Below are 9,931 nucleotides of genomic sequence, written 5' to 3' on the forward strand. Positions count from 1 at the left end.
TGAGGGAGTCTATAAAAGTGAAAACTTTAATTTGAAAAAAAAATCAGTGTAAAAAGACAAACTGGGGAAATTTTTACCAACACTTTAATTAGAGTCTCACATAATATATGAAGAGCGCTCACAAACCAGTAAGAAAAAGATAAACCCCCCAACAGAAAAATAGAAAAAGGATAAGAATAGATAATACCCTAAAGAAGAAATGCCATGGCTGAGAAGTTTATGAAAAAATATTTACACTAATTAGTCATAAAAAATGCAAATGTAGACAAATATTGTATGGTTCCACTATATGAAGCACCTAGCATGGTCAATTCATAGAGACAGAAAGTAGAATGGTGGTTGTCAGGGACTAAGGGGAGGGAGGAATGGGGAGTTAGTGTTTAATGGGTACAGAGTTTCAGTTTAGGATGATGGAAGCATTCAGGAGATGGATGGTAGTGATGGTTGCCCAGTAGTGTGAATGCACTTAATGCCACAATACACTTTAAAATGGTTCAAATGGTAAATTTTATGTTATGTAGATTTTACCACAGTTGAAAAATAAAGAAAAAATGCAAATTTAACATGAGGTTTTTTTAACCTATAAATTTTTCAGTTTTTAGAATTTAAAAAATAATAATACCTAGTGTTATAAAGGTGCAGAGAAAACATGTGGTAATACAGTTTGGTAAAACATAGTAAAAATAAAAAGTACTTATCCTTCTACCTAGAAATCCCACTACTAGGAATCCAGCCTAAAGGAAATAAAGATGAACATAAAAATTTAGCTATTAGATTGTTCATAGCAGTAGTGTTTATTATTGTGGAATGTGAAACTACTCCAGATATGCAGTAATAGAGTTACATCAAATTAATAGTTCATCTGTGTCATGGGATAATTGTGCACCCATCAAAAAAATGATGTAGTGGGCTTCCCTGGTGGCGCAGTGGTTGAGAGTCCGCCTGCCGATGCAGGGGACACGGGTTCGTGCCCTGGTCCGGGAAGATCCCACATGCCACGGAGCGGCTGGGCCTGTGAGCCATGGCCGCTGAGCCTGCGCGTCCGGGGCCTGTGCTCCACAACAGGAGAGGCCACAACAGTGAGAGGCCCGCGTACCGCAAAAAAAAAAAAAGGTAGAATTATATTAACCTATATATGTGGTAAACTTCTGTTATTATGCCTTCCCAGAATCCATTCACCCCTTTTTCAGGCAACAGAACTCCAGTTTTCTTAGAAGGGACCCCCCCTTCTCCTCTTATTCCATGAAGTGGGTTGACCACTAGCCAGCTTCAGGTGGCATGAGGCTGAGGTCTGGCTGAATCAGCATATTCTATCTTCCAGCCTCAATGATGGGTTCAGAGCTAGGCACCTGACCTATATTGGACCAAGATGTTTCAATCCCAGGAATTTGTCCAAAATATGGGAAAAGAGCAGCTCTTTTTTTCTGCTGGAGTTGATAAAAAGGATAGCTTAGAGTTGTTGGGAAGAGCTTGCCTGAATTAAGCCTACAGAAAAATAAGCAGAGTCAAGACAAGGATACAGCTCCTATGACATCATTTGACCCTAGATCCTAGCAGTCTGATTTCAGACTGTACCTGAACTTTTCACCCTTTGGCTTAAGCCAGTTTAATTTTGTTTTTTATCACCTAACAACAACAGCAAAAAGTCAGGGAGTTAAAAAAGCATGTTGCAAAATAGTATGCATATTTCCTCACTTTTACAAAACATTTTCATAGATAGTCTTAAGGGACATATTCTGTAATGATAAAGGCAATTATCTGTGGATGAGCAGATTTTGGGTGCTTTTTATTTTATTCTTGTTTAATGTTTCAAGACGAGCCTTTCTCTTTCTGTATAATTAGAAGAAGGATTTCCGTGAGTGTCCCCTTCAGCTCTACTATGCTAACATTATATTTTAGATTTAAAGTATATACGGGGGCTTCTCTTTAGCCAAATATCTATCATCTGAGTCCCTGCGGTTACAAGGTTGACTATGGAGATAGACTCATTGCTACCGGGATGTCATTGCTCTTCCTCAGTGGATGGAGGGAGGGAACATACGTATGAACACACATACATCTACACACACCTACGTATGTGTATGTATATACATATGTGTGTATGTATGTATATACACTAGAATTTTCTAATCCTACTCCACTCCATCACTATAGTGTTTATTCTAGCCTTCCACCTTTCCATATATGTACCTCCCTTCTCCAACAGTGGAAACCTGGTCCATACTATCTTCAGTCTATTTACTTATCTGTTCAAGCCCCATATAAGAATCAAATCTCCCGACTCTGTGGGCCCTTTCCTCTGCCCTGGAGCAGCCATGTCAGCCAGGCTCTCCCCAGTCCTGATCTTCTAGAGAAGAGGTTCAGAAACTAAGCCATGATGTACTCCCAATATTTAGAGGTTATATGAGCAGGGCCCAGCAAAGCCGACTAGGAAGGAGTGACTAGAAATCGGAGACAAACCAGGCAGGTGTGTTATACTGGAACTCTGAATCAGAGATCAGGAACTGATTCACTGTAACACATGCTGCTGACCATTCAAATAAAATGAGGACTGAAAAATGACTATTTGATTTAGGGATGTGGAGGTCAGTGGTAACCTTGAGAAGGGCAATTTCAGTGGAGTGGTAGGGGCAACATCCTGATGGAGCAGATTCAAAAGAGAATAGTAGGAGATAAAACTGGAGAGGGTGAATAGAAATTTTTTCAAGAATTTTCTGTTTTTGTTTTTGGTTTTTTCATTTGTAAATGGATGGAAAGAAATGAGGCAATAGCTGCAAGGGGCTTGTGGATTTAAAAGAGGTCTTTTTATTTCCCCAAGATGAGACAAAGAATAGCATATATATACATATGCTAATGGAAATGATCCTGTACAGAGGGAAAAATTGATGTTACAAGAGAGGGAAAAGGTAGTTGAGGAAGGAAGCTGGAAGTGTTTAATTTGGGGGGTGGGAGAGATGCAGGGGCAGCTAGTGAACAGAATATTCCAAGAGCTGATTGGAGTTCTACAGACCCAGGGGTAAGGGTTAGGAAATGAAGTAAAGACTGAAGAGATCTGATAGGTTGAGAGGGGATAGAGGAGTCAATGGGAAAATGATCTCAAAGCTGAAGAGCAGGCCGAGGGAAGTGAGGAAGAGGGAATGAAGTGATAAGCGATAAGCTGTGATAAGAGAGCAGGATGCTGGTATTTAAGATTTCAAAGATGAAGCCATTTCCAAAGAAGACAAGGTTCCAAGTGTTGCCGTTAAGTTTGCGTGGAAATAAAGTTGTTCCACATGAATATTGAACAGTGAACCAAAAACTATCTGCTGGGTAACTGATGGATGTGTAGGAGTGACAAGGGAGGTTGGCAGGTGACCAAGACAAGGGCAGGTTAGGGTGGTAGGGCTGGGTGGGCTGAGCACGGGAGGCAGAGGGCCCGGTTATGCTGCAGACCATCACCTGTGGTAGCGAACATCCTAGTTCTGGAAGGTCCAAGAAGACACTGGTGACTCCTGAGGATTTTAAAGAAGAACTCATGTATGTAATGATTTAGGTTCATCTGTAGGAGACTGTGAGAAGAGAACTTTAAACCCTGAACATCTGATACTATGATAATTCGTTGATTGAGTCATACCTCTAGAAACTTTGTTTTCTGTATACATTAGAATTCTACTTTTTTCCTATAAAAATTACTTCCTCAAGAGAGTAAATTTTAGAGACTGGTTCAAGATGGCAGAGTATAAGGATGTGCACTCACTCCCTCTTGCGAGAGCACCGGAATCACAATTAACTGCTGAACAGTCATCGACAGGAAGACACTGGAACTCACCAAAAAATATACCCCACATCCAAAGACAAAGGAGAAGCTGCAAAGAGATGGTAGGAGGGGCACAATCACAATAAAATCAAATCCCGTAAGTGCTGGGTGGGTGACTCACAAACTGGAGAACACTTATACCACAGAGGTCCACCCACTGGAGTGAAGGTTCTAAGCCCTGCGTCAGGCTTCCCAACCTGGGGGTCCGGCAACGGGAGGAGGAATTCTTAGAGAATCAGACTTTGAAGGCTAGCGGGATTTGATTGCAGGACTTCGACAGGACTGGGGGAAACAGAGACTCCACTCTTGGAGGGCACACACAAAGTAGTGTGCACATCAGGACCCAGGGGAAGGAGAAGTGACCCCATAGGAGACTGAACCAGACCTACCTGCTAGTGTTGGAGGGTCTCCTGCAGAGGCAGGGTGTAGCTGTGGCTCACTGCGGGGACAAGGACACTGGCAGCAGAAGTTCTGGGAAGTATTCCTTGGCATTAGCCCTCACAGAGTCCACCATTAGCCCCACCAAAGGGCCTGTAGGCTCCAGTGCTGGGTCACCTCAGGTCAAACAACCAACAGGGAGGGAACCCAGCCCCACCCATCAGCAGACAAGTGGATTAAAGTTTTACTGAGTTCTGCCCACCAGAGCAACACTCAGCTCTACTCACCACCAGTTCCTCCCATCAGGAAGCTTGCACAAGCCTCTTAGATAGCCTCATCCATCAGAGGGCAGACAGCAGAAACAAGAAGAACTACAATTCTGCAGCCTGTGGAAGGAAAAACACATTCACAGAAAGATAGACAAGATGAAAAGGCAGGATGAGTGGATAAAGAAGATGTGGCACATATATACAATGGAATATTACACAGCCATAAAAAGAAACGAAACTGAGCTATTTGTAATGGGGTGGATAGACCTAGAGTCTGTCATACAGAGTGAAGTAAGTCAGAAAGAGAAAGACAAATACCATATGCTAACACATATATATGGAATTTAAGAAAAAAAAATGTCATGAAGAACCTAGGGGTAAAACAGGAATAAAGACACAGACCTACTGAGAATGGACTTGAGGATATGGGGAGGGGGAAGGATAAGCTGTGACAAAGCAAAAGAGAGGCATGGACATATATACACTACCAAACGTAAGGCAGATAGCTAGTGGGAAGCAGCCACATAGCACAGAGAGATCAGCTCGGTGCTTTGTGACCGCCTGGAGGGGTGGGATAGGGAGGGTGGGAGGGAGGGAGACGCAAGAGGGAAGGGATGTGGGATCAGATGTATATGTATGACTGATTCACTTTGTTATAAAGCAGAAACTAATTTTAAAAAAAAAGATGAAAAGGCAGAGGACTTTGTACCACATGAAGGAACAAGATAAAACCCCAGAAAAAAAACTAAATGAAGTGGAGATAGGCAACCTTCCAAAAAAAGAATTCAGAATAATGATAGTGAAGATGATCCAGGACCTTGGAAAAAGAATGGAGACAAAGATTGAGAAGATGCAAGAAATATTTAACAAAGACCAAGAAGAATTAAAGAATAAACACCTAGAAGAATTAAAGAACAAACAAACAGAGATGAACAATACAATAACTGAAATGAAAAGTACACTAGAAGGAATCAATAGCAGAATAACTGAGGCAGAAGAACGGGTAAGTGACCTGGAAGACAGAATGGTGGAATTCACTGCTGCAGAACAGAATAAAGAAAAAAGAATGAAAAGAAATGAAGACAGCCTAAGAGACCTCTGGGACAACATTAAACACAACAACATTCACATTATAGGGGTCCCAGAAGGAGAAGAGAGAGCGAAAGGACCCGAGAAAATATTTGAACAAATATAGTCGAAAACTTCCCTAACATGGGAAAGGAAATAGCCACCCAAGTCCAGGAAGTGCAGAGAGTCCCAGGCAGGATAAACCCAAGGAGAAACATGCAGAGACACACAGTAATCAAAATGACAAAAATTAAAGACAAAGAAAAATTATTGAAAGCAACAAGGGAAAAATGACAAATAACATACAAGGGAACTCCCATAAGGTTAACAGCTGATTTCTCAGCAGAAACTCTACAAGCCAGAAGGCAGTGGCATGATATATTTAAAGTGATGAAAGGGAAGAACCTACAGCCAAGATTACTCTACCCGGCAAGGATCTCATTCAGATTTGATGGAGAAATCAAAAGCTTTACAGACAAGCAAAAGGTAAGAGAATTCAGCACCACCAAACCAGCTCTACAACAAATGCTAAAGGAACTTTCTCTAAGTGGGAGACACAAGAGAAGGAAAGGACCTACAAAAACAAACCCATAACAATTAAGAAAATGGTAATAGGAACATACATATCAATAATTACCTTAAATGTGAATGGATTAAATGCTCCAACCAAAAGACACAGGCTTGCTGAATGGATACAGAAATAAGACCTATATATATGCTGTCTACAAGAGGCCCACTTCAGACCTAGGGACACATACAGACTGAAAGTGAGGGGACGGAAAAAGATATTCCATGCAAATGGAAATCAAAAGAAAGCTGGAGTAGCAATACTCATATCAGATAAAATAGACTTTAAAATAAAGAATGTTACAAGAGACAAGGAAGGACACTATATAATGATCCAGGGATCAATCCAAGAAGAAGATATAACAATTTTAAATACATATGCACCCAACATAGGAGCACCTCAATACATAAGGCAACTGCTAACAGCTATAAAAGAGGATGATTATAGACGCAAAAATCCTCAACAAAATACTAGCAAACAGAATCCAACACATTAAAAGGATCATACAACATGATCAAGTGGGATTTATCCCAGGGATGCAAGGATTCTTCAATATATGCAAATCAATCAATGTGATACACCATATTAACAAATCAAAGAATAAAAACCATATGATCATCTCAATAGATGCAGAAAAAGCTTTTGACAAAATTCAACACCCATTTATGATAAAAACTCTCCAGAAAGTAGGCATAGAGGGAATCTACCTCAACATAATAAAGGCCATATATGACAAACCCACAGCAAAACTTATTCTCAATGGTGAAAAACTGAAAGCATTTCTTCTAAGATCAGGAACAAGACAAGGATGTCTACTCTCGCCACTATTATTCAACATAGTTTTAAAGGAATTCAAATTGGAAAAGAAGAAGTAAAACTGTCACTGTTTGCAGATGACATGATACTATACATAGAGAATCTTAAAGACGCCACCAGAAAACTACTAGAGCTAATCAATGAATTTGGTAAAGTTGCAGGATACAAAGTTAATGCACAGAAATCTCTTGTATTCCTATACACTAACAATAAAAGATCAGAAAGAGAAATTAAGGAAACATTCCCATTTACGACTGCAACAAAAATAATAAAATACCTAGGAATAAACCTACCTAATGAGGTAAAAGACCTGTTCTCAGAAAACTATAAGACACTGATGAAAGAAATTAAAGATGATACAAACAGATGGAGAGATATACTGTGTTCTTGGATTGGAAGAATCAATATTGTGAAAGTGACTATACTACCCAAAGCAATCTACAAATTCAATGCAATTCCTGTCAAATTACCAGTGGCATTTTTTGCAGAACTAGAACAAAAAATCTTAAAATTTGTATGAAGACACAAAAGACCCCAAATAGCCAAAGCAGTCTTGAGGGAAAAAACTGGAGCTGGAGGAATCAGACTCCCTGACTTCAGACTATACTACAAAGCTACAGTAATCAAGACAATATGGTACTGGCACAAAACAGAAATATAGATCAATGGAACAGGATAGAAAGCCCAGAGACAGACCCACGCACCTATGGTCAACTAATCTATGACAAAGGAGACAAGGATATACAATGGAGAAAAGACAGGCTCTTCAGTAAGTGGTGTTGGGAAAACTGGACAGCTACATGTAAAAGAATGAAATTAGAACACTCCCTAACACCATACACAAAAATAAACTCTAAATGGATTAAAGACCTAAATTTAAGACCGGACACTGTAAAACTCTTAGAGGAAAACATAGGAAGAACACTCTTTGAGATAAATCACAGTAAGATCTTTTTTTGATCCACTTCCTAGATAATGGAAATAAAAACAAAAATAAACAAATGGGACCTAATGAAACTTAAAAGCCTTTGAAAAGCAAAGTACAAACAAGATGAAAAGACAACCCTCAGAACGGGAGAAAATATTTGCAAACGAATCAACGGACAAAGGATTGATCTCCAAAATATACAAACAGCTTATGCAGCTCAATATTTAAAAAACAAACAACCCAGTCAAAAAATGGGCAGAGGACCTAAATAGACATTTCTCCAAAGAAGACATACAGATGGCCAAGAAGCACATGAAAAGCTACTCAACATCACTAATTATTAGAGAAATGCAAATCAAAACTACAGTGAGGTATCACCTCACACCAGTTAGAATGGGCATCATCAAAAAATCTACAAACAACAAATGCTGGAGAGGGTGTGGAGAAAAGGGAACCCTCTTGCACTGTTGGTGGGAATGTAAATTGATACAGCCACTATGGAGAACAGTATGGAGGTTCCTTAAAAAACTAAAGATAGAATTACCATATGACCCAGCAATCCCACTACTAGGCATATACCCAGAGAAAACCGTAATTCAAAAAGATACATGCACCCCAATGTTCATTGCAGCACTATTTACAATAGCCAGGTCATGGAAGCAACCTAAATGCCCATCAACAGACGAATGGATAAAGAAGATGTGGTATATATATACAGTGGAATATTACTCATCCATAAAAAGGAATGAAATTGGGTCATTTGTTGAGACGTGGATGGATCTAGACTGTCATACAGAGTGAAGTAACTCACAAAGAGAAAAACAAATATCGTATATTAACACATGTATGTGGAACCTAGAAAAATGGTACAGATGAACCGGTTTGCAGGGCAGAAGTTGAGACACAGATGTAGAGAACAAACGTATGGACACCAAGGGGGGAAAGTGGGGGTGGTGGTGGGATGAATTGGGCGATTGGGATTGACATGTATACACTGATGTGTATAAAATGGATGACTAATAACCTGCTGTATAAATAAATAAATTAAATTAAAAAATTTAAAAAAGAATTGCTCAACTATGGAATGAGTTTACTTTGTGAAGTAAGCAATCTTCTATCATTTTAATTTTTTAAAAAATAGAGTGAATTTTATCCTGCCTAGGATCAGTAACAATTTGTCATATCCATTCTCTTCCATTTCCCTCAAAAGCCCTCCAATGGCCTGTACGTCTGGTACCTATTTACAGGCATATAAATAATTAATATATTCAATGCATATTTCAAATTTCACGTTTGACGTATAAAATCTATTTAGCACCATTAAACATCAATAGTGATTTGCTTTGTAGTTAGGTGTCATCAAATAATAAACATCTTCTGACTGCAGCCAGTTTCTCTCCAAGTGAGTAATCCACAATAGCAGGGGATTTTTTAAAAAGTTCCAGCCTGGCTCTTGATCATCCCCTGAAATTTTCAGTGAATAGGAGATCACTTAGTACCAGCTGAATTTAATCAGTTTAATCAGTGTAAGTAAACTGCAAAAAAAAAAAAAATGTATCAAATAGAAATAGTGTTTGGACTATCCGGTGCTTTTGGTTTATTTCTATCTGTGTTCTTTGCCCTAGAGAAATAACAATACCCAAACACACTTGAAATACATATAGGAAGATTTAAAAGCACACAGCTTATTTCTCTTTTATTCAACACAGACTGTTTCCTTCACTTTAATTTTTCCTTCCCCGCTCTCCCCAGGGAATTTCATAAATATAATCACAAAGCCTTATAGAAATATGCTAAAAATTTTTTATTGTATTTACTGAGAACATCACATTGTTCCACAGTAAAATGATCTTATCCTCCAAATGATTACAAAGCACTGTTCATTAAAAAGGTTTCAGTTACCTATATTAAACTGCACATTATAAAAAAATCAGTTACAAATCATATTCTTTAAAGAGAAACATAAGGCAAGTACTAAAATGCTGCACACTGATCAAACCCAGCATAATCATTTCACACAGCGATCTATATTTAAACAACTACTGTGCCAAAAATGGCATCCTGTGTAGGTAGGTAGAGAAGCAGACGCACACTGCAGTGTGCAGCGT

The sequence above is a fragment of the Mesoplodon mirus genome (assembly GCF_964341445.2).
Source record: "Mesoplodon mirus genome assembly, chromosome: 10".
NCBI classification, from domain to species: domain Eukaryota; kingdom Metazoa; phylum Chordata; class Mammalia; order Artiodactyla; family Ziphiidae; genus Mesoplodon; species Mesoplodon mirus.